This window comes from Somniosus microcephalus, chromosome 14 (assembly GCF_052327205.1).
Source record: "Somniosus microcephalus isolate GS21.2 chromosome 14, FLI_Smic_1.0, whole genome shotgun sequence".
Lineage (NCBI taxonomy): Eukaryota > Metazoa > Chordata > Chondrichthyes > Squaliformes > Somniosidae > Somniosus > Somniosus microcephalus.
This window is the reverse complement of record NC_141000.1, coordinates 36453959-36480504: the sequence shown is the minus strand read 5'-3', so window position 1 is coordinate 36480504 and position 26546 is coordinate 36453959.

Below are 26546 nucleotides of genomic sequence, written 5' to 3'. Positions count from 1 at the left end.
CTGCACACAATACTCAAGGTGTGGTCTCACCAAGGCCCTGTACAACTGCAGCAAGACATCCTTGTTCTTGTACTCGAACCCTCTTGCTACGAAGGCCAACATACCATTTGCCTTCTTAACCGCCTGCTGCACCTGCATGCTGACTTTCAGCGACTGGTGTACAAGAACACCCAGGTCTCTTTGCACTTCCCCTTCTCCCAATCTATTACCATTCAAGTAATAATCTGCCTTCCTATTTTTGCCACCAAAGTGGATAACCTCACATTTATCCACATTATAGTGCATTTGCCATGTTTCTGCCCAATCACCCAACCTGTCCAAATCGTGCTGGAGTTTCACGACATCCTCCTCACAGCATACCCTCCCCCCCAGCTTTGTGTCATCTGCAAATTTGGAGATACTACATCCAATTCCCTTGTCCAGATCATTAATATATATTGTGAACAGCTGGGGTCCTAGGACCGATCCTTGCGGTACCCCACTAGTCACTGCCTGCCACTCGGAAAACGACCCGTTTATTCCAACTCTTTGCTTTCTGTCCGCCAACCAGTTCTCTATCCAAGTCAATACCTTGCCCCCAATACCATGTGCCTTAATTTTGCACGATAATCTCTTATGCGGGACCTTATCGAAAGCCTTCTGAAAGTCCAAATACACCACATCCACTGGTTCACCCTTATCTATTTTACCAGTTACATCCTCAAAAAATTCCAGTAGATTAGTCAAGCATGATTTACCTTTTGTAAATCCATGTTGACTTTGTCCGATCCAGTCACTGCTTTCCAAGTGCTCTGCTATTACATCTTTTACAATGGACTCTAGCATTTTCCCCACTACCGATGTCAAGCTTACCGGTCTATAATTCCCCGCCTTTTCTCTACCACCTTTTTTGAATAGTGGGGTAACATTAGCTACCCGCCAATCCATGGGTACCGTTCCAGAGTCTATCGAGTTCTGGAAGATGACCAGCAATGCATCTACTATTTCTAGGGCCACTTCCTTAAGTACCCTGGGATGTAGATTATCAGGCCCTGGGGATTTATCGGCCTTCAGTCCCATCAATTTTCCTAACACCATTTCCCTACAAATACTGATTTCTTTCAGTTCCACCCTTTCATCAGACCCTATGTTCCCCGGCATCTCTGGGAGGTTATTTGTGTCCTCCTTTGTGAAGACAGAACCAAAATATATATTTAGTTGGTCTGCCATTTCATTGTTCCCCATTATAAATTCCCCTGATTCTGACTGCAAGGGACCTACGCTTGACTTCACCAATCTTTTTCTCTTCACGTATCTATAAAAGCTTTTACAGTCAGTTTTTATGTTCTCTGCAAGCTTACTCTCATATTCTATTTTCCCTTTCTTAATTAATCCCTTTGTCCTCCTTTGTTGAATCCTAAACTGCTCCCAATCCTCAGGATTATTGCTTTTTCTGGCCAATTTATATGCCCTCTCCTTGGATCTTATGCTATCCCTAATTTCCCTTGTTAGCCACGGTTGGGTCACCTTTTTTGTTTTATTTTTATGCCAAAGCTCCAAGCATGCAGGTGCAGCAGGCGGTTAAGAAGGCAAATGGTATGTTGGCCTTCGTAGCGAGAGTGTTTGAGTACAGGAACAAGGATGTCTTGCTGCAGTTGTACAGGGCCTTGGTGAGACCACATCTTGAGTATTGTGTGCCGTTTTGGTCGCCTTATCTGAGGAAGGATGTTCTTGCCATGGAGGGAGTGCAGCGAAGATTCACCAGGCTGATACCTGGGATGGCAGGAATGACGTATGAGGAGAGATTGGGTCGATTGGGCTTATACTCGCTGGAGTTTAGAAGAATGAGAGGGGGTCTCATTGAAACTTATAAAATTCTAAAAGGACTAGACAGACTAGATGCGGGAAGGATGTTCCCGATGGTCGGGGAGTCCAGAACCAGGGGTCACAGTCTAAGGATAAGGGGTAAGCCATTTAGGACAGAGATGAGGAGCAATTTCTTCACACAGAGAGTGGTGAACCTGTGGAGTTCCCTACCACAGAAAGCCGTAGAGGCCAATTCATTAAATATATTCAAGAAGGAGTTAGATATATTTCTTAAGGCTATAGGGATCAAGGGATATGGAGAGAAGGCAGGGACAGGGTACTGAATTTGGATGATCAGCCATGATCTCATTGAATGGCGGAGCAAGCTCGAGGGGCCGAATGGCCTACTCCTGCTCCTATCTTCTATGTTTCTATGTCTAAGACCAGGACCTCAAACCCGGCACCAAGCTCATTTTCTACAGAGCAGTAGTAATACCCGCCCTCCTGTATGCCTCAGAAACATGGACCATGTACAACAGGCACATCAAAGCACTGGAGAGGTAGAACAAACACTGCCTCCGCAAGATCCTGCAAATCCATTGGCAGGATAGATGCACCAACGTCAGTGTTCTTGCTCAGGCCAACATCCCCAGCATCGAAGCTTTGACCACGCTCGACCAGCTCCGATGGACGGGTCACATCGTCCGCATGCCTGATACGAGACTCCCAAAACAAGCGCTCTACTCGGAGCTCCGACACAGCAAGAGAGTCCCAGGTGGGCAGAGGAAACACTTCAAGGACACCCTCAAAGCCTCCTTGAAAAAGTGCAACATCCCCACCGACACCTGGGAATCCTTGGCCCAAGACCGTACAAAGTGGAGGAGAAGCATCTGGGAAGGCACCGAATACCTCGAGTCTTTTCGCCAGGAGCAAGCGGAAGCCAAGCGCAAACAGCGGAAGGAGCGCACGTCAACCCAAGCACCCCATCCACCCGTCCCTTCAACCACCGTCGGCCCCACCTGTGACAGAGACTGTAGGTCCAGCCTGAGACTCATCAGTCACCTGAGAACTAATTTTTAACATGGAAGCAAGTCATCTTCGGTTCCGAGGGACTACCTAAGAAGAAGATTTACACGCTTAGCCCTGCTACACAGATTAAAACACGGGTCGGGGATATAATATTTACACACTTACCCTGCTACACAGATTAAAGCACGGGTCAGGGATTAATATTTACACACTTACCCTGCTACACAGATTAAAGCACGGGTCGGGGATATAATATTTACACACTTACCCTGCTACACAGATTAAAGCACGGGTCGGGGATATAATATTTACACACTTACCCTGCTACACAGATTAAAGCACGGGTCGGGGATTTAATATTTACACACTTAGCCTGCTACACTGATTAAAGCACGGGCCAGGGATTTAATATTTACACACTTAGCCTGATACACAGATTCGACTCATCCGATGCTTCAAAAAAAACTTTTTTTCTTCCTTTCCGATGTCAAGGATTGCAAGCTTCATCAACTCTTGAACACCAGCGCCCCTCCGGAACCTTCTTCCCCTTCACTTTCCTCTGATCCCCCTTCTCCCAATCTCACCCCCTGCCGTGTTTTCACTATGCCCTCTGACCTTCCCCTCTCTGACCCCGAACAACCAGTCCTCAGCAAAGGCCTGAGCTTCATCCCCTTACGCCCCCACCTCAATGAATTTTGAGCTCGGCACGATGTTCAGCTCTTTTTCCGCTGCCTTCGTCTCCGTGCCCACTTCTCTGGCCAGGAGTCTTCCCCCCGCACGGCTGACCCTTTCTTCCGCTTTCAGAATTCCCATTCTACCTGGACCCCTCCCTCTGGCCTCTTACCCTCTCTAGATCTTTTCATTGCAAACTGCCGACGTGACATCGGCCGTCTCCATTTCTCTGCTCCCCTCACTCACTCCAACCTACAACCCTCTGAACTTGCAGCACTCCATTCTCTCAGATCCAACCCCGACATTGTCATTAAACCTGCTGACAAGGGTGGAGCTGTTGTTGTTTGGCGAACCGACCTCTACCTAGCGGAAGCTGAACGCCAACTCTCCGACACCTCCTCCTACCTCCACCTGGACCATGACCCCACTACCGAACATCAACCCATCTTTTCCAAGACTGTCACTGACCTCATCTCCTCTGGAGATCTTCCCCCCCGCGGCCACCAACCCCAACCCCGCACAGCCTGCTTCTACCTCCTTCCCAAGATCCACAAACAGGACTGCCCTGGTATACCCATCGTTTCAGCCTGTTCTTGCCCCACGGAACTTATCTCTTCCTAGCTCGACTCTATCTTTTCTCCACTTGTCCAGTCACTTCCCACCTACATCCGCGACTCTTCTGACGCCCTCCGCCACTTTAACAGTTTCCGGGCCCCAACCTCCTCCTTTTCACCATGGACGTACAATCCCTCTACACCTCCATCCCCTACCAGGATGGCCTGAGGGCGCTCCGCTTCTTCCTTGAACAGAGGCCCAACCAGTCCCCATCCACCACCACCCTCCTCCGCCTGGCTGAACTTGTTCTCACATTGAACAACTTCTCCTTTGACTCCACTCATTTCCTCCAAATCAAAGGTGTTGCTATGGGTACCCCGTATGGGTCCTAGCTATGCCTGCCTTTTCGTGGGATATGTGGAACATTCTTTGTTCCAGTCCTACTCAGGTACCCTCCCTCACCTCTTTTTCCGGTACATTGATGACTGTATCGGTGCCATTTCCTGCTCTCGCCCTGAACTAGACAATTTCATTCACTTTGCCTCCAATTTCCACCCTTCCCTCACCTTCACATGGTCCATCTCCGACTCGTCCCTTCCCTTCCTCAACTTCTCCATCTCCATCTCTGGGGATAGGTTATTGACCAACATTCACTACAAGCCCACTGACTCCCACAGCTACCTGGACTACACTTCCTCCCACCCCGCCTCCTGTAAGGACTCTATTCCATTCTCCCAGTTTCTCCGTCTCCGCCGCATCTGCTGCGACGATGCCACCTTCCACACCATTGCTTCCGACATGTCTTCCTTTTTCCTCAACCGAGGATTCCCCTCTACCGTGGTTGACATGGCCCTTGACCGTGTCCGTTCTATCTCCTGCACTTCTGCCCTCACACCTGCCCCTCCCTCCCGGAACCACAATAGGGTTCCCCTTGTCCTCACTTTTCACCCCACCAGCCTCCACATTCAATGGATCATCCTCTGCCATTTCCGCCACCTCCAACGTGATCCCACCACCAAACGTATCTTCGCCTCCCCTCTCCTTTCAGCATTCCGTAGGGACCGCTCCCTCCGAGACACCCTAGTCCACTCCTTTATCACCCCAGCACTCCTTCCCCTTCACCCGGCACCCTCCCATGCAAGTGCAGGAGATGCAACACCTGCCCTTATACCTCCCCCCTTCCCACTGTCCAGGGCCCCAAACACCCCTTCCAGGTGAAACAGCGATTTACTTGCACTTCTTGCAATCTAGTACTGTATACTGTATTTGCTGCTCACGAGGTGGTCTCCTCTACACTGGGGAAACCAAACACAGATTGGGTGACCGCTTTGCAGAACACCTCCGTTCAGTCCATAAGGGTGACCCCGAGCTTCCGGTTGCCTGTCATTTTAATTCACCGCCCCATTCCCACTCAGACCTCACCGTACTTGGGCTCTTGCATTGATCCACGGAAACCCAGCGTAAGCTCGAGGAACAGCACCTCATCTTCCGATTCGGCACTTTACAGCCTTCCGGACTCAATATCGAGTTCAACAATTTCAGATCATAACCTCGGCCCCCATTACATTTTTATATATATTTTTTATCCACACCTTTGTTTTGTGCCCTTCCCTTTTTTCTCTCTCCCACATGGCAGCTGTCTCTCATTCTGCCAGCGCATTTCACACCTAATCTAGAGCTGTCTTTTGTCTCCACTAGTCCTATCACCATCTCGTCTGGTTTTGAATACCTCTTAATGTCTCTTCACTTCTCTTTTGTTCTCTCATCCCCATTTCCCAGCCCCCAAACTGGCCTTTTAATCTGTTTCATTTCCTGTGTTTTTTCAGTCCTGACGAAGGGTTTTGACCTGAAACGTTGACTCTTTTTCTCTCTCCACGGATGTTGCCTGGCCTGCTGAGTTTTTCCAGCATTTTCTGTTGTTATTTCGGATTTCCAGCATCCGCAGTATTTTGCTATCGTACACAGATTAAAGCACAGATCAGGGATTTAATATGTACACACTTACCCTGCTGGGATGAAGGGGTTGATGTATGATGACAGGTTGAGCAGGTTGGGCCGATACTCATTGGAGTTTAGAAGAATGAGAGGTGATCTTATTGAAACATATAAGATTCTGAGGGGGATTGACAGGCTGGATGCTGAGAGGATGTTTCCCCTAGCGGGGGTATCTAGAACTAGGGGGCATAGTTTCATAATAAGGGGTCGCCCACTTAAGACGGAGATGAGGAGGAATTTCTTCTCTCAGAGGGTCGTGAATCTTTGGAATTCTCTGCCCCAGAGAGCTGTGGAGGCGGAGTCATTGAATATATTCAAGGTGGAGATTGACAGACATTTGAACTACAAGGAAGTCAAGCGGTATGGGGAAAGAGCGGGAAAGTGGTGTTGAGGCCAAGATTGGATCAGCCATGATCTTATTGAATGGCGGAGCAGGCTCGAGGGTAATTGGCCGACTCCTGCTCCTATTTCTTATGTTCTTATTAAAACACGGGTCAGGGAGTTAATATTTACACACTTACCCTGCTGCACAGATTAAAGCACGGGTCGGGGATTTAATATTTACACACTTACCCTGCTGCACAGATTAAAGCACAGGTCGGGGATTTAATATTTACACACTTACCCTGCTGCACAGATTAAAGCACGGGTCGGGGATTTAATATTTACACACTTACCCTGCTGCACAGATTAAAGCACAGGTCGGGGATTTAATATTTACACACTTACCCTGCTGCACAGATTAAAGCACAGGTCGGGGATTTAATATTTACACACTTACCCTGCTACACAGATTAAAGCACGGGTCGGGGATTAATATTTACACACTTACCCTGCTACACAGATTAAAGCACGGATCAGGGATTAATATTTACACACTTACCCTGTTACACAGATTAAAGCACGGGCCGGGGATTTAATATTTATACACAAGGCCCAATTTTCTGAGCGAGTTCATCCGGCATCGAGCCTCACCTACTGACCACACATCAGGAAATCACTGTTGAGTCCACTGACACAGCACTGAAACTGGAGCTGACAGGGCAGTATTAGGAGTGCCGTTCACTGCAGCTGGCTCACAATGGCAGTGTGCCATTTAACGGATTTCTAAGTGAGCACATTTGTTTTTGTGTTTGCAAGTGTGAGGAACCTCAATTACAAGGCATTATCCAGCCCAAAGACCAACCATACCTCTTCTTCTCTGTTTCAGCTGGGCATTATAGTTGTACAGAGCCTTGGCCAGACTCCATGGGGTCCCGCGTCAATGTTGTGGGTCACTCCCGACTGACTGTTTACCACAATGTCTCCACCTCTAGCAAGTCTGTCCTGCTGGTGGGGCAGGACATACCTAGGGATGGTGATGGCAGAGTCTGGGACGTTGGCTGATTATGATGATTCGGTGAGTATGACTATGTCAGGCTGTTGCTTGACTAGTCTGTGGGACAGCTCTCCCAATTTTGGCAACAGAGCCCCAGATGTGAGGAGGGATTTGCAGGGGCGTCTGGGCTAGATGTACATTCGTTGTATCCGAACTCAATGTCGAGGTCTGCCCGGATCATTACATTGATCCAGTAACCGAGCTCCAATTCAGCACAAAGGGAAATAATGAGCATGATTGACAACTAGTACAAAAGGAGCAAAGAATGGACAACTCAGAGTGCGGCAGCTAAAAAAGAGTAATCATGCTCATTCACATATACAGCTAACAGTTACGATGCACTCAGGCATCCCTCGAACATTCCCTAAAACCTTCTGCAGACAAGCTACATTACATCCAGGGTAAGCTATGCATAAGACCGGAAAATTGTACTGCTGCCTAAAATACACGGCACAAAATATTAATTAATTCACTGCGTATTTCTCAACTCCTTACCAAAACAAAAGGCTGCCTTCAACAGAAAGCACAGAGTGCAGGTTGGGCAGCATGAAGCACAGTCCCCGAACCTCTCCTCTCACCAGCATGGGCACAACTTGAGTGATGTGCACCCTGGCGGGGAGGCCTAGTCTCCTGATTTGCATAATTATAATCACATGTTTCCCTGTGCAAATATGTTTCAGTAGATGTGAATTGTGGCATGCACCATTTGCTCCGTACATGTGTTGCTGTGTTGCGTGTTCATTAGTTATGGATATACCATAATCCTTGGGGTGGCCAAATGAGGTTTCTTACCAACAAGTCTCACCACAGCACTAAGTGTCATTGTCACCTCAGAGCAAGTAGCAGCCCAGAGGTAGCAGCTTCAAAGGGTTCCAGTGACTTAGAAGAGGGAACAAAGGCCGAGGTACCTCTCTCTGGTGTGGAAGGGGCCTGGGAGATGGCTGAAGAAGTGTCCGTCACTCTTGAGCAGAGACATTGCGAGGACAAGACCCTGTGGAGTCACCTTGTGACTTCAGCCTCACAGCATCATCTCTGAAATGGAGGATCCTCCCTGAGCAGGAGCAAATGCACTTTGTCTCCTTGCTGACCCTCTGTAAACTGGATTGTACTCATCGGCTGTGCACTGACATGAAGCCAGAGCTGCTCAAACAACAACACTACATCAGGGTACCCTATAATATGTCCAGAGGCAGTTGGCAGGGCAGCGATGGTGTGATGCACGCTGCACAAAATAGCTCTTGAAAGAGGCATATGTGTTTGTGAAAGATGAACAGTAACCAGCTATTATGAAGATAGATAGAAATCATAGAATCATAGAAAGTTACAGCACGGAAGGAGGCCATTTCAGCCCATCGTGTCCGTGCCGGCCAACAAAGAGCTATCCACCTAATCCCACTTCCCAGCTCTTGGTCCGTAGCCCTGCAGGTTAGAGCATCCCAAGTGCACATCCAAGTACTTTTTAAATGTGGTTAGGGTTCCTGCCTCTACCACCCTTTCAGGCAGTGAGTTCCAGACCCCCACAACCCTCTGGGTGAAGAAATTTCCCCTCAAATCCCCTCTAAACCTTCCACCAATTACTTTAAACCTGTGCCCCCTGGTTTTTGACCCCTCTGCTAAGGGAAATAGGTCCTTTCTATCCACTTTATCTAGGCCCCTCATAATTTTATGCACCTCAATAAGGCCTCCCCTCAGCCTCCTCTGTTCCAAGGAAAACAGGCCCAGCCTATCCAGTCTTTCCTCATAGCTAAGATTCTCTACTCCCGGCAACATCCTTGTAAATCTCCTCTGTACCCTTTCCAATGCAATCACATTTTTCCTGTAATATGGTGACCAGAACTGCATTTAGTACTCCAGCTGAGGCCTAACTAGTGTTTTATACAGTTAAAGCATAACCCCCCTGCTCTTGTATTCTATGCCACGGCTAATAAAGGCAAGCATTCCGTATGCCTTCTTAACCACCTTACCTACCTGGCCTGCTACCTTCAGGGATCTGTGGACATGCACTCCAAGGTCCCTTTGTTTCTCTACACTACTTAGTGTCCTACCATTTAATGTGTATTCCCTTTCCTTGTTAGCCCTCCCCAAATGCATTACCTCACACTTCTCCGGATTGAATTCCATTTGCCACTGTTCTACCCACCTGGCCAATTTATTGATATCTTCCTGCAGTCTACAGCTTCCTTCTTCAGTATCAACCACACAGCCGATTTTAGTATCATCTGCAAACTTCTTAATCATACCCCCTATATTCAAGTCTAGATCATTGATATATACCACAAAAAGCAAGGGACAGAGTAATGAACCCTGCGGAACCCCACTGAAAACAGCCTTCCAGTCACAAAAACACCCATCAACCATTACCCTCTGCTTCCTGTCTCCGAGCCAGTTTTGAATCCAACTTGATTCTTTGCCCTGGATCCCATGGGCTTTTAACTTCGTGACCAGTCTGCCATGTGGAACCTTATCAAAAGCCTTGCTAAAGTCCATATACACTACATCAAACGCACTACCCTCATCTACCCTCCTTGTTACCTCCTTAAAAATTCAGTCAAGTTTGTCAGACACGACCTTCCCTTAACAATTCCATGCTGACTATCCTTGATTAATCCGTGTCTTTCTAAATGAAGATTTATCCTGTCCTTCAGAATTCTTTCCAATAATTTTCCCACCACCGAGGTGAAGATCCCAAAGCACTTCACAGCCTATTAAGTATTTTTGAAGTGTAGTCACTGTTGTAATATAGGAAGCAGGGCAGCCAATTTGCACACAGCAAGGTCCCACAAACAGCAATGTGATAATGACCAGATTATGGCATAGAATTTCTGCGAGGTTGCGTGGGTTTCTCTAGCGCAATTTGCCTGAAATCAGCCAAACCAGCATAAAACATCGAGGAATTTTAAGCGCACGTTGGGTCCAGCATAAACTGAGTTTCCACGATCTTTAGCACTGGTTTAAAAACATTGGGCTGGAAGTCAGCCCCGCCCACAAAATTGGCCACACCTCCAGATTGAATTAACCACCATGGCGTGTTTCCACATTGCGCCCATTCTTGGCCCTTCGAGGAGGCTCTTAAGATTAAGCTGGGTTTTTTTAGGTGCAAAGGCAATAATAGGCATCTTTTAAAAGTGTTTAAGTATTAAAAAATGTTAAATTTACTAAGAAACGGACTAGTGAACACCAATGTAACAGGTAACTGATTCTGTATATTTTATAAAAGTAATTTTCAGTTATTTACAATCAGGGGCCCAGAAATTCCTTACCTTAGCACTGCCCATTAGTGCTGGAATTGTGGCGAAAATTGGCAGCCGCCATTCTAGTGCCCTTCTCTAGCACGGGACTCGGCAGCCGCCATTTTGGTGAAGGCCTGAGCGCTGCCAATAGCAGCGCTGGCCCTGGAGATGTAAATGAAGAGAGCGTGACATCACTCTCTGTGAACTTGGACCTCAGCGCTGGGTCCTAAGTGCACCATGAAAACCTAGCATTCAGTAGACTGACAGAGATGCTGTCAGCACTTCTTAAAGGGACACACACTTCTTTCAGGTAAGTTTGCATTTAAGCTTCTGGACTGTATTTTTTAAATTTTATTGAACTAGTGGCTTAGTGCAATACATGTTAAAAGATTTTTAATCATGCAGGGAGTGCAGGGAGTGCTGCTGGATGTTTGCAAGGCCTCGGATGGTAAAGGAAGGCCTCTGAGAAGGAAGAAAATGCAGGAAATACTCAGCAGGTCAGGCAGCATCCATGGAGAGAGAAATAGAGTTCATGTCTCAGGTCGAGATGCTGCTTGACCTGCTGAGTATTTCCAGCAATTTATGCTTTTATTTCAGATTTACAGCATCCGCTCACAGAGGGAAGGGGAAGACGTAGAAGAGGAGGAAGCAGAAAGAAGGATGCAACCCAGACAGCCCCTTTCTGGAAGGAATATCCAGGATGGAATCATCTGCCTGCGGTCCCAATGACCACATCCCCAATTCCCCTTTCAACATTTGTTCCACACCTTACCTTCCCTCTGTTACTATCACAGCATCCTCTTGGCCACAATGCTGAAACAAAAGCCACCACAAAGTAAACTTCCCAATCCAAACTTTATGCATCTATCCATCCAATATGACATCATTAAATCAACTCATCACCCTTATGCATTCCCTTAGTGACTGTCTTGTGTGTGCCTTTGCCTATCCTACTGATGTCACACAGTGCTACCCCAGTGGCTACAGCATGGCTGGTGGAAAGCTGCTGACTTTCAGTGGGGGACATTGCAAATGGCCTTGCTGGTCGACCTTGAGGAGCTGGTGGCTGGGAGTGTAAAATCGAGTGATGGTGATTCTTCTTCTTCTTCTTCTTCTTCTTGTGCACTCTCCTCTCCCTCTTCTTGGTCAACCATTGGCTGGGCAGGCAGTATTTCTTGCGTGTCTGAAATGAGGAAGGCACAAGGGTGGAGTTGTGGTGAGGGGAGGGCGGGAAAGCAAGAAGTGCAGAATTCCCAAAATGGAGTCTTCAGCTCTTAAAGCTGAATTCCCTTCCGTACTTAAAAAAATGGGAAAAGTGCTTTAGCACAAACACAAATGGCTCAGCAAGCCAGGGAAGGGGCACCCAGGATCTCGCACTACATTGAGGTGTCCTGCCAGGACAAACGCCACCAGAACAACGTTGCACTGTAAGTTTAGCGCTGGATTAATGTTAATTAGCCACCAGCGTCAATTTACCGGTCTGCCAGCACCACCATTTTCAGCGGCCGTGAGCACCTGCCCATGGTGGCACCTGCAGGTTTTTACTACTATCAATTTTTTAGCCCAGGGTACTCACAGGTGATGGACTAGACACTGTGGTTATACATGCTTATTTTTTGTGATAAACCCATTTCAGCTGTATTAATAAAACTGCACCAGGTTACCACTCTTCATTGCATCAAGGAATATTTTTTAATGCAAAGGAAAAAAATAGACAATTATGATCTATTACATTGCCCGATTGTGCTGGTTCATGGAAGATTTTACATTTGTGATCATGGAAATGAGTTTGAGCGGAAACTTGAACCATAACTTCACTTTGAAAAACGGCACAATTTTGAGAATAATTTGCGCCCGGATTGCCGATTGCGCCTAAAGTGGAAACTCTGCCTCATTCTGTTTTAGCGGCGTTGGTTGAGGGGTAAATATTGGCCAGGACACCAGGGAGAATTCCTCTGCACTTGTTCAAAATAGTGGCGTTGGCTCCGCCATTCAATTAGATCATGGCTGATCTGTATCTTAACTCCATCTACTCACCTTGGTTCCGTAACCCTTAATACCCTTGCCGTACAAAAATCTATCAACCTTAGTTTTGAAATTTTTAATTGAACCCCAACCGCAACAGCTTTTTAGGGAAGAGAGTTCCAGATTTCCACCACCCTTTGTGTGAAGAGGTGCTTCCTGACATCACCTGTGAACAGCCTAGCTCGAATTTTAAGGTTATGCCCCCTTGTTCTGGACTCTCCCATCAGAGGAAATAATTTCTCTCTATCTACCCTATCAACTCCTTTAATCATCTTAGATTACCCCTTTAATCTTCTGTATTCAAAGGAACACAAGCCTTGTCTATGCAACCTGTCCTCATAATTAAACCCTCTAAGCCCCAGTATCATTCTGGTGAATCTGCGCTGCACCCCCTCCAAGGCCAGTATATCCTTCCTGAGGTGCGGAGCCAAGAACTGAATGCAGTGTCCAGATGGGGTCTCACCAGAGTACTGTACAACTGTAACTGTAACATTCTACCCCTTTCTATTCCAGCCCCCTTGAGGTAAAGGTCAACATTCCATTATCCTTTTAAATTATTTTTTGTACTTGTCTACTAGCTTTTAGTTATTTTTATACTTGGACCCTTAAATCTCTCTGCTCCTCCACAGTTCCTACCTTTTCGCCAGTTAGAAAATACCCTGATCTGTCTTTCTTCGGTCCAAAGTGGATGACCTCACACTTCCCCACATTGAGTCTCCTGCTCTGCTCTGTGCTGGATAGCTGCCCCATCTCTTAGCTGCCTTAATGCCATCTCGCATAACAGACATCATTGATGCCAGAAGACAAGCAGGTTTCGACGCTGGCCTTTAACTGGGCCTAACAAGTTCAACACCTGCTAATGCAGGGTGAGCACGTTAACCAGTTCACTCCCAGGAGGAATTATGGGAGTGTGGGCAAAAAGATGCATTGATGCCCTATTAATACTAGCACAGCAACTGACAACACACTAGTAGACACTTGGGGGGAAAAATTCGGTTGATTAACGCCTCCCATTTGCGCCCTAAGAGGGCGCTAACGGGGTGCAAAGCAACTAGCGCCCAGGCGTGGCGATGTTTGTGCCACTCGCGAAATTGACCAGAGTTTTTGCAGCGACATTAAATTCTACTGCCACACCTCCTGCGCCCGCAGATTGTGACGTCAGTCGAGCATACATGCTGGCGCCCCAGACCGGATATTGAGTGGCACCCCCTTCCTTTCTGCCTGCCACAAGCAATGACAGGGAGAGTGGAACGCTTTGCAGTCGGGAAGGGGCTGGGGAGCGCTATTTAAAGGCACCCATTTCCGGCCTTATTTTGTGGGAGACATTTTTGCTCCACTCATTCTGAGAGAGAGAGATTCTGAGAGAGATTCAACGCTGTGTGAAGTAGTTTTGGCTACTGAGCAGCATTTTGCAGGTTCTTTTGGATTTGACCTTCATTGCTTCGATTGGTAAGAGACTTTGGGGGCTGCACTGATTCGGGGCATTGTCCTGCACCGGCAGAATCGGAGGCATCAGAGACGCAGAGAGAGAGTGGCAATCATGGCCAGAGGGAGGGCCAACAGACCTCTGCACAGGAGACCTTACCCTCCCAGGGTATTCCGGGAACAATTCTCCTACATTCATTTGTCTGAGGAGCAGTGTTTGCACTGGCTGCGCTTCAGCAAGGAGGTGGTCACTGAGCTCTGCCATCTGCTGCAGCCAGATCTACAGCCTCAACTGAGGACCAGGACGTCTCTGTCGGTGGCAGTGAAGGTCACAGTGGTTCTGAATTTTTATGCCATTGGCTTCTTTCAAGCAGCTACTGGGAACATCGCCAATATCTCCCAGTTCACGGTCCATTGCTGTATCCAGGAGGTGACAAATGCTCTCTATAAAAGGAGATTCCAGTACATCTCTTTCCCGATGACCCGGGCTAAACAGCATGAATGCGCATTTCACTTTGTGAGGATAGCGGGCTTCCCCATGGTGCAGGGCGCCATTGACTGCACGCATGTGGCATTGCGGGCACCGCAAGGGGTTCCACTCCTTAAATGTGCAGTTGGTCTGTGACCACAGTGATGTGCCTCAATAAATCCGAGACTCAATGTTGGCAGAACAAAGCAAGGCTTTTATTAACTTAGAAGGTAACACAGTAGAGAAGTGTCTCCCCATCCAGATGTCTGCTGTACTGGATGCGAGACACGCTGGGCCTGCTTACATAGGGGCCAGGTATGGGCGGAGCCCTACACAATACAATACAAGTGAGGAAACGGAACTGAGGTGAGGGAAATGAAACTGAAACTAAACCACAGTCACAGGCACACAGAGAATACAGGTGAGTGATGAATGGCATATTTCATCACACACAGACAGCTGATACTCGCCGTGAATGCCCGCTATCCTGGCAGCAGCCATGATGCTTTCATCCTGCGCCAGACTTGTGTGCCAGACCTTTTCCAGGCACCGCATCAGCCAAGTGGTTGGCTCCTCAGGGGCAAGTGTTATGCACTCTGCACCTGGCTGATGACACCGCTCCGTAACCCCAACACCCCTGCTGAGCTGCAGTACAATGAGAGCCATATCGCCACCAGGAACATAATTGAGCAGACGATCGGCATGCTCAAGCAATGGTTCCACTGTCTGGACCACTCAGGAGGAGCCCTGCAGTACTCTCCTGAGCGAGTCTCCCTCTTCATAGTTGTGTGCTGCATTCTTCATAACCTGGCAATCCTCAGGACCCAGCCAATGCCACCTGGGATTGGTGCACCACCGGAGGAGGAGGAGGAAGATCAGCAGCAGCACCAAGGCGGAAGGGAGGCCCACAATGTTGAAACTGCAAGGACCTCCCGTCAACGGCTGATAACAAGCCGCTTCTAGGCCCCTACTCAGAAGATGGCTTCTGGCATGGAGAACAACATCATGAAAAGCAATCTGCAACCCCTATAGCCGGCCAATGTAGCAATGATTCCAAAGGCCAAACATGTACATTTTGAATACAACAATTTTTTTATTTTACAAACTCTGTGTGTGTCATTTATTCATGACAAACTAATATAAACAAACACAACAAATCATTAATTAACATAACTGGTTCTCACAAGCTGGAGATAATGGCCAAAACACTAAACAAAAGTTATCAGACGAACCTCGGCCTTTAATAAAAACATTCCCAACGTTTCTTGAGACCTCCTACTTTTTGCCCTTCGAGGGTGATCTCCGTCCCTTGCGCACTAACCCCCTTCCCACCCTACTGCTCCTCCGTAATGGGGCCCCAGTGGCTGCAACAAGGCTGGTGGAAGGCTGCTGAATGTCAGATCCTGAGACTACAGATGCCCTTGAAGGATGCCCTCGACCAGCTCTGGGCCTGGAGGGCCCGGCTGCAGACTGCACCAACTCTGCATGGGCGGCAGCAGTCTGGGCTGGCTGTGTTGCAGGTGGTGGCAAGTGCAATGGGAAAGTGACAGTGGTGGGAGCAGGAGTGCTGTCATCCTGAGAGAGGACAGCACCTTCCTGTTCGAACGACACATTGGCACTCGCACGGGGCAGTAACTCAGCACCTGGAGCAATCTGCTGGAGCACAGATTGCTGGCCTGCTGCGGCGCCATGAGAGCCCCGGGGCAATGTTGCTGAACCAGCGACGATGGCAGCAGTCAGTGCTTGCAATGCCTCAATCTGAGACTGCATGAGAACAGTCTGAGATTGTTCCACACTCCTTGCCAGTCCATCAATGCTTTGGGGTACCTTTCCCATTGCACCCATGAGCTCAGTGTGCATGTTCACCATCTGGGTGTTCATTTCCGCGATGAGCCACTCTTCCTCTGCGTCCAATGCAGCAGCACTCGCTGGCCTACTCTCCCTCCGGGGAAAAGGCCCCCGACCTTCCCTACCCCCATGGCATTGCTGCAGCCCGCTGGATCCCGAAGCTTCACCCTCATCAGACCCTTCCCCCCTGCTCCCCTCCAGGGAAGGCATGGTCCCAGTGTGGGCACGGGCTCCCTCGGGAGATGCTGGCGCTGAGGCTCCGGCTTCCTCATCCTCCTCACCTGCGGCATCACTCCCTCTGGCTGGTTGAGGGCCCATCTCCTCAGCTGGTGCTTCGCCATCTGAAAGCAGGAAGGTACAAGAGTGGCTTTAGCATCACGATAGGGGGACAATAAGGGAGCAAGGACTGGAGCAATTTAGTAAGTTGGTTTGAAAGTGTAAAAGGCTGGTGTTGTGAGGGACAAGTGGAATGAGCGAGGAGAGAATGCTGATGACCTTACCATTGCTGTCCCGAAGGGGGACGACCTCTCCAGCGGCAACGGGACCTATCACCTGGCTTGCGATGATCCTGTGGACGCGTGCCTCCAGATCGCTGAGGGTTTACAGCTGAGGCGGCCCTCCACCTATCCGTTGCTGCTGCCGCCTGTTGTGAGATAGCTTGGCCTGCAAGAAAATGGATGGCGTCTGAGTAAATATGCAGCCATGTGTTTGCCTGATGTGCCTCCCATAGTTGAATAGCCCTTAATGTATGCTGCCATGTGCTTGCCTGATGTGCCTCCCATAGTTGAACAGCCCTTAATGTATGCAAGGTGTGGAATGTACATGTGTGTGTTTTATGAGATGGCCATAGGTCTTGGATGGGTGTTGGGCATAGGGGTTTTTACACCCTCTGGCCACAGAGTGAGGTTGAGATGGAGGGATGGAGAGGCATTGAAAAGTAGCCACTCACCCTGATCACCCGAGTGAGGTCATTGAACTTTTTCCGACATTGTATTTGGGTCCTGGGCACCATGCTCCTGGAGGAGACGTGATGAGCCGCCTCCCTCCACACTCTTCTATAGTCACAGGGCAATGGCCTCCTGCCACTCTCTGGGTACAGGTCCCAGATGCCCTATACAGGGTGGCACTCTATCTGGATCTCAAACTTTCAGCAACTTCCAGTGCAAAAAGGCATAGAAATTAAAAGTCTAATGAACGGCAACTGCCATTCAGTCGCTGGCTATAGTAAATTCTGGCTCATTATTTTGTTAAGAGGAGCAGACTGTATTTTGTTAACAGGAATAGACAACACTGTTAAAAGGAATGGATTGTATTTTGATAAGATGATACTGCCCTTAGGGTTCCAAAATGGCACCCACGAAGCGCGCCAGACATCATCTTAGTAAAAGGGTTAGCACATGCACTTAACGCCCGCCAGAAGTATGTCGAACAGGCAGATCATGACATCAATCAGCGTGCAACGCTGATTTGATGCCAGCACTGCCATTTTGGTGCTCCATGCTCCAGCCAATGCTCTCTTTTAACCTCGCACAGCTAAACACATTTTCAGCAGCAGGAAGGAGTCCCCCACCAGCGCTATTTAAAGGGATCATCGCCTACTTACAGGTTAGTTGCTGGTTTATTTCTTCTGGCTGTTGCTGCAATTCTACATGTTTTTGGTGCTTTCCACAGTTGTTCCAAGTTTCAATAGCCCACAGGGAGTGGTGTTGGAGGTGCTGAATGACTTTTTGCTGACTTAAAGGCTTCTACACAAACCAGTTGCTCCCTGACATGGGTGCACTAATAGGCCTTCGCCTTGGAATAGAGCATGACTGGGAGAATGAGCAGAGGCCCCGCAGAGCAGGACAAGCTGCTGGAAGAGGGAGGAGGAGGAGGAGGAGAAGGGCCTGCAGCAGGAGGCCATATCTGCCCAGGGTGTTCAGGGAGCAATTCTCCTACCTGAACCTCAGTGACGACCAATGATTGAGATGTCTGCGCTTCACTAAGGAGGTCATCACTGAAATCTGCCAACTGCTGCAGCCTCAACTCCAACCTTGTTGTGTATGTACCTTTAAGAGAATAACTGGTCTCAGACTGCAGTACCGGCAGTGACCACCCCTGTATAAGCCTCTGTAGTTTCAGTTTCCCGATTGATTCCTTTCAGTAAAGACTTGTTTTGTTCAACTCCTGCTGTCCATGTCTCAATCATACACGGACAAAATACAGGCGACGAGCAGATACGAACTTACCTACAGTCTGCACCACCTCCTGGGATCCATTCCTGCAGCGAAGTGAGCAGAGGTCGAGGCCAGAAGGAAGAAAGAAGCAGTAGAAATAGGCGCCGACCATAGGCATCCGCCCCTGTGTTAGCGGAGTTGAAGATTGCTGGAGAAGCTGTAGAAAACGGGGCCTGGTTCCTGTCGACGGTGCTTCAGCTAATCGGGCTGGTGGCAGGTAGTACACTGATCCTTCCTGGGCTGCGGCGGTCGCGAACTCGAGCGGGTTGCTTGCAACGGGGCCGAGCAGCGTTGTCGGGAAAAGGAGAGAGAGAGGGTGGAGCACACAGGGCGTGGCCGGTGCTACAAAGCCGGGCTGCGTATAGACCCGAGAAGAGGGAGGCAAGAGTCCCACAGGGTTGTTCCACGACGGGAAAATAATAAAAAAAGAAATATTAAATGCGCAGGAAACCGCGAGGAGCTGCAGGTTGCAACAGAAACCATGGAAAGCAGCGCTAGCAACAGCAGGGAAGAAGGCAAAAGCGCGGGAGGCGCCATCTTAATCAGCGGGGAAGAAGGCAAAGCGCGGGAGGTGCCATTTTGTTAAATCGGGGAAGAAGGCAAAGCACGGGAGGCGCCATTTTAGATTTTCAAGATGCCGAAGACTGGCTGTATCACTGCCTTTGATAATACAATAGAGGACTGGACCACGTATGTGGAAAGAGTCGAGGTATATTGCGAGGCAAACGAAATAGCCGATGAGAAAAAGGCATCGGTATTGCTAAACTTAATGGGCGCTAGAACGTACGGCCTATTGCGGGACCTGATTACTCCAGCCAAACCGAAGGCGAAGAGTTTTAATGAAATTGTTGCTGTCCTACAGGAACACCTAAACCCTGCTGATAGCCGAAAGATTTAAATTCCACAGGAGAACTCAGCATAAAGATGAGAGCAATGCTGAGTACCTTACGGAACTACGCAAGCTATCAAAGCATTGCCAGTTCGGAGCAGGACTGGCAGATACACTACAGGACAAATTTGTCTGTGGACTCCTGAGTGAAGGAACACAGAAGAAGTTACTCTCAGAGAAAGAGCTGACGCTAGATAAGGCTTTCAGCGTGGCAGTATCGTACGAAGCAGCAGCCAGGGGAGCTGCGGAAATTCAACAAAAGCCACAGGAATACGGCACCCACGAAATGACACGGGGATTTACAAAATGTTATCGCTGCGGCAGAACTAACCATGACCAGAAGGACTGCTGGTCCAAGGACAAAATATGCAGGCAATGCGGAAAGATGGGACATATTGCACGAGTTTGCAGGTCTGGGAAGAAGACCAGCGACAACAAAAAGGCTACTAAGGAACCATACAAGAAAGTACAAAAGATGACGGACAGTAGATCCGAAGACCAGAGGAGCGATAGTGAATCCGGGAACAGGAGACTAAGCTGTCTCAAACTTCACAATGTAATCGCAAAAGAGGATCACCGAACCATTTGGGTCACCCTCACGATAGCAGGGTCCCAAGTTAAAATGGAATTGGATACAGGATCAGCGCTAACCGCCATGAATCGACGAGACTACGAGCGGCTATTCTTACACATACCCTTGAGAGAGACATCCATCGTCTTGACGACGTATACGGGGCAAAAAGTATACCCCAGAGGAAAAATAAGGGTGCCTGTCGAATACATCGGCAAGAAAATACGGAAATTGCATCTCTACATACTGCCAAATGGTGGACCACCGTTATTGGGACGTGAATGGATCAGGAAGATAAGCTTAGATTGGCAATCCATTCATGCAATGACGGTGGACGGTAAAAAAGATGAAGACGTTACTTCTGGACGATTGTCAACAATCTTAGCTAACGCCAAAGAGGTATTTCAACAAGAACTGGGCACTCTTAAAGGCGTAACCGCCTCGATAAAAATAGAAGAGAATGCAATTCCCAAGTTTTTCAAAGCAAGACCGGTACCATATGCAATTCGCCCAGCCGTTGAGGCCGCTGGAGAATCTGGAGAAGGCAGGCGTGTTGTCTAAGGTCGACTGGAGCGAGTGGGCGACACCCATCATTCCTGTCATGAAGAAAACGTTAAGCAATAAGTCTGAGGAGCCAAGGAAGGTTCGCATCTGTGGGGAGTTCAAGGTGACGGTGAACCCAGTCCTTCACACAGTACAATATCCTCTTCCAAGGATAGAAGACATCTTCGCCTCACTGTCTGGAGGGAAGCGTTTTACAAAAATTGACCTAGCACAAGCATATTTGCAGATGGAGGTTGAAGAATCCTCTAGGAAGTGTCTCATGATAAACACTCACAAAGGTCTTTACCAGTATCATCGATTGGTATTCGGAGTAGCATCAGCTCCGGCGATATGGCAAAGAACGATGGAACAAGTCCTGCAAGGGATTCCGGGGACTCAGTGTTACTTGGACGACATCCTTGTGACAGGTGAAGATGACAGTGAACACCTTAACAACCTAGAACAGGTGCTCACTAGACTACGGGAACATGGGCTACGAGCCAACCGCCCCAAGTGCGAGTTTTTTAAGAAACAGATATCGTATTGTGGCCACGTGATTGATGAAGGGGGGTTACATAAGTCCCCTGACAAAATTGAAGCGGTTGTTAAGGCCCCAGCGCCTGAAAATGTGTCGCAACTGAGGTCATTCCTCGGATTGGTGAATTACTACCGTAAGTTTTTGCCGAATTTGTCGACAACCCTGCACCCACTGAACGCCCTGCTACGAACGGGAGTAGCATGGAAATGGAGCAATGACTGTAAGCGGGCCTTTCAGAAGAGTAAGGACTTAATCACTTCAAGAGAAGTATTGGCTCACTACAACCCAGCACTGCAGATCAGACTGGCGTGTGATGCGTCTCCCTACGGCATTGGGGCGGTACTGTCACATAAATTCCTTGATGGTTTAGAGAGGCCGATAGCTTTTGCGTCACGCTCGTTAACTTCAGCCGAGCGTAACTACACCCAGATTGACAGAGAGGCCCTCAGCCTAGTGTGGGGGGTGAAGAAGTTCAATCACTACCTGCACGGTCAAAAATTTACTCTACTAACCGATCATCAACCTCTTGTCTCCATTTTCAACCCTCAGAAGGGCGTACCAATAATGACAGCGCAACGGCTGCAGAGGTGGTCCCTTTTCCTAGGGGCACACCAATATGACATCGCGTACAAAGGAACTAAACAGCATGGGAATGCTGATGGATTGTCACGCCTACCGTTGCCGTCGGTAGAAGAAGAAGACCTTGCAGTGGATCCAATGGAGTTATTCCACTCGACCATAGTCGAATGTGTCCCTGTGACGAATGCAAACATAGAAAAGGAAACACGGAATGACCCGACACTATCACGGGTCTATGATTTAACGGTGAAGGGATGGCCAGCACATGGCGAACCACTGCTGCCAGCATTCTCGCTGAGAAGAGAACAGTTGTCAGTGTGCAGAGGAGCCTTGTTGTGTGGATCCAGAGTAGTAATTCCACCTAAGTTGACGGATAGAGTGCTCCATGAGCTTCATGAGGGTCATCTGGGTGGGGTAAAAATGAAGAACTTAGCCAGAGCGTTTGTGTGGTGGCCCGGAATCGATAGAGAAATCGAAGAGATGACCAAGAGCTGTGCAGGATGCCAGAAGGTCCAAAACGCCCCACCACAAGCTCCTCTACATCCATGGGAGTGGCCCTCATCTCCATGGCAAAGGGTGCACATTGACTTTGCTGGTCCCTTCATGGACTCGATGTTTTTAATTGCGGTGGATGCACATTCAAAGTGGCCAGAGGTAATAAAAATGTCCTCAACCACCACGGAAAAAACTATCACAGTTTTACGAACCATATTCGCCAGGAATGGGCTGCCTGAACAGATTTGCTCTGACAATGGACCACAGTTTGTGTCTGAAGAGTTCCGGAGGTTCTTAAAGAACAATGGTGTTAAGCATTACACATCTGCCCCATATCATCCAGCCACTAATGGATTGGCCGAGAGGTTTGTTCAAACATTCAAGAAGGCTATCAAGGCAATGTGTAATGAAGATATACCCCTACAGCACAAGGTGGACAACTTCTTGTTTGCCTACCGGAATGCGACACATGCGGTTACCAACCAAACTCCAGCCATGATGTTCTTCAATCGAAGACTACGGTGCCGCTTGGATTTGGTTAAGCCAAACGTCCGAAGAGATGTGGAGAACAGGCAGTTTCAGAATATGAATGAAAGGCCGACCAGGAGTTTTAAGATAGGTCAACCAGTTTTGGCCCGGGACTACCGCACTGAGAAATGGCAGCCAGGAACGATTTGTACACGGCAAGGACCTCTCATGTATACTGTGGACGTTGGAGAGAGCATTGTAAGACACCATGCTGACCAGATTCTAGAGTCACTGGAAAACGTCAACTCCACACCACGATCTGATACACCTGGTAATGAAATCGACGTACCAATTGCAGCTGCCGCAGAATCAGTGATATTGGAAGCCGATGAACCAAACAACGACATTGATCCTGACTCAACCTTGCCAGAGGAACCTGATACCCCAAAGAGGCGTTATCCAGACAGAATCAGGAAGCCTCCTCAAAGACTGAACTTATAATTGCTTAAACTTAACCAATGTATCTAGCAACCGTAATTGTGATTGTAATTAGTTATCATTTAGTTGTTAAATGAATGTTATGTACTGTTTATCTAAAAGGGGAGGAATTGTTGTGTATGTACCTTTAAGAGAATAACTGGTCTCAGACTGCAGTACCGGCAGTGACCACCCCTGTATAAAAGACGCTAGTAAGCCTCTGTAGTTTCAGTTTCCCGATTGACTCCTTTCAGTAAAGACTTGTTTTGTTCAACTCCTGCTGTCCGTGTCTCAATCATACACGGACATAATAAACCTCAGAGCAGGGCAAGGACCACATTGCCAGTGGCTGTGAAGGTGACTGTGGCGATGAACTTTTATGCGTCTTGCTCCTTCCAGGCTGGTGCTGGAGATATTAGCAACATCTCGCAGTTTGCCGTCCACTGTTGCATAAAGGGGGTCACTGAGGATCTCTATTCAAAGAGAACTAACTTCATTTAATTCCCTCTAACTAGAGAGAAGCAGATGGCACAAGCACAAGGATTTGCAAGGTTTGCAGGCTTCCCTATAGTGCAGGGTGCCATTGATTGCACGCACATTGCTTTACGGGCGCCACGTCAACTCTGCCATGTACCGGAACTGAAAGGGATTACACTCCTTCAATGTCCAGCTGGCATGTGACCATAGGCAGCACAACATGCAGGTCAATGCCCGGTATCCTGGCAGCAGCCATGATACTTTCATTCTGTGGCAGACCGCTGTTCCAGCTGCATTTCAGCCATCACAGCAAACCAAAGGGTGGCTACTGGGCAACAAGGGCTATCCACTGATGACATGGCTCATGACTCCGGTTCGCAACTCATGCACACATGCATACAATGAGAGCCATGCTGCCACAAGAAATGTGATAGAGCAGACCATTGCCGTGCTGAAACAGCAATTCCGCTGCCTGGGCCGCTCTGGAGGAGCCCTGCAGTACTCGACTGAATGGGTCTCAAGTTTCCTGGTGATATGCTGCATGTTGCACAACCTTGCCATCATGACAGAACAGCCCCTGCCACCACCTATCAGGCGAGAAGCTAAGGAGCAGGAGCACAAGGAGGAGGAGGAAGCGGAAAAGGAAGGGAGGCTGCAATCTCGGCAGCCCCTTTCTGCCTGGGCTGTACGTGAAGAACCAACTCAAGTGCGATACCGGTAAACTCAACCCCAATTCCCCAGTCACCAATAAACCCACGCACCTTACCTTCCCTCTGTCGCTGGCCATCATCCTTTTGGCCACAATGCAAAAATAAAAGCCAACACAATATACACATTCCAAACCAAATTTATAAATGAAATCATGCCATATTGCATATAAATGTAAACTAATCACCTTTGTGCATTCACTTAGTGCCTGTCTTCCATGTGTCTTTGTCTGTCCTAGTGCTTCTACGAAGTGCTGCCCCATTGGCTGCAGCATGTCTGGTGGAAGGCTGCTGACTTTCAGTGGAGGAGACTGCAGATGGCCTTAGAGGATGACCTCGAGCAGCTCTGGGCCTAGAGGGCCAGAGGAGATTCACCAGGATGTTACCTGGGCTGGAGCGCTTCAGCTATGAAGAAAGACTGGACAGGCTGGGGTTGTTTTCCTTGGAGCAGAGAAGGCTGAGGGGGGACCTGATTGAGGTGCACAAAATTATGAGGGGCATAGATAGGGTGGATAGAAAGGAACTTTTTCCCTTAGTAGAGGGGTCAATAACAAGGGGGCATAGATTCAAGGTAAGGGGCAGGAGGTTTAGAGGGGATTTGAGGAAGAACTTTTTCACCCAGAGGGTGGTTGGAATCTGGAACTCACTGCCTGAAAGGATGGTAGAGGCAGGAACCCTCACAACATTCAAGAAGCATTTGGATGAGCACTTGAAATGCCATAGCATACAAGGCTACGGACCAAGTGCTGGAAAATAGGATTAGATTAGACAGGGCTTGATGGCCGGCGCGGACGCGATGGGCCGTAGGGCCTCTTTCTGTGCTGTATAACTCTATGGCCTAGAAATTTGGTGGGGTTAGCGCCCAATTAGAGGTGTTAGAGGGCCTTGCGCCGGAATTATAGCCGCGATCGAAATTGCGTTGGGCCCTACCATCGGCGTTAGCCGGTAGCGCTGCGCCGGCACCGATGACGTCATCGGTGTGCGCAGCGTCCCGGTTGCCGTGGTAACGCGGCCGGACGCCCAAATTCAGTTGCGGCCGCCTCACCCGTGGCAGCCGCAACCAACGATTGTTCAACGGGATGTTGCAGCACGTAGCGCCGGCGCATTAAGGTGGAGCGGCGGCCGGCCGCTTTCCCGGCGGCCGCCTGCCCGCACCTCCCTCCCCGGACTCCTCCACCACCCCCCCGCGGCACTGATGTGTGTGGCCCGCGAGCCCGGCACTTCTCCGAGGTGCCGGGCTCATTTGTCGGGCGAATCGACTGGTCAGCGGTCGGCTGCAGGCAGCTCCTCCTTAACAGAAGGAGGAGGCCTGCAGTACCCCAGCCTGCCGCACCGCATCGGGTGCCGCAGCGGGGGATTAGCGCCACAAACCTGCATTCAGCGCCCATAGCGAGGCGCTGAAACCCTCCATTAGCGCCCGCAGCCGTCTGGGCGCGGGGCAGCTGAATTTTTGGCGGGCGCAGCGGCAATTATCGCGGGCGCAAAATTTCGGGCGCAAAAGCCCTGGCGGAGGCAAACCTAATTTCTAGGCCTATGACTCTATGACTCTATGAGGGCTCAGCTTCAGACTGCACCATCTCAGCATGAGCGACAGCAGTCTGGGCTGGCTGGGCCTGAGCGACAGCAGTCTGGGCTGGCTGGGCCTGAGCGACAGCAGTCTGGGCTGGCTGGGCCTGAGCGACAGCTGTCTGGGCTGGCTGGGCCTGAGCGACAGCAGTCTGGGCTGGCTGGGCCTGAGCGACAGCAGTCTGGGCTGGCTGGGCCTGAGCGACAGCAGTCTGGGCTGGCTGGGCCTGAGCTGCAGCAGTCTGGGCTGGCTGGGCCTGAGCGGCAGCAGTCTGGGCTGGCTGGGCCTGAGCGACAGCAGTCTGGGCTGGCTGGGCCTGAGCGACAGCAGTCTGGGCTGGCTGGGCCTGAGCTGCAGCAGTCTGGGCTGGCTGGGCCTGAGCTGCAGCAGTCTGGGCTGGCTGGGCCTGAGCTGCAGCAGTCTGGGCTGGCTGGGCCTGAGCGGCAGCAGTCTGGGCTGGCTGGGCCTGAGCTGCAGCAGTCTGGGCTGGCTGGGCCTGAGCGGCAGCAGTCTGGGCTGGCTGGGCCTGAGCGACAGCAGTCTGGGCTGGCTGGGCCTGAGCGACAGCAGTCTGGGCTGGCTGGGCCTGAGCGACAGCAGTCTGGGCT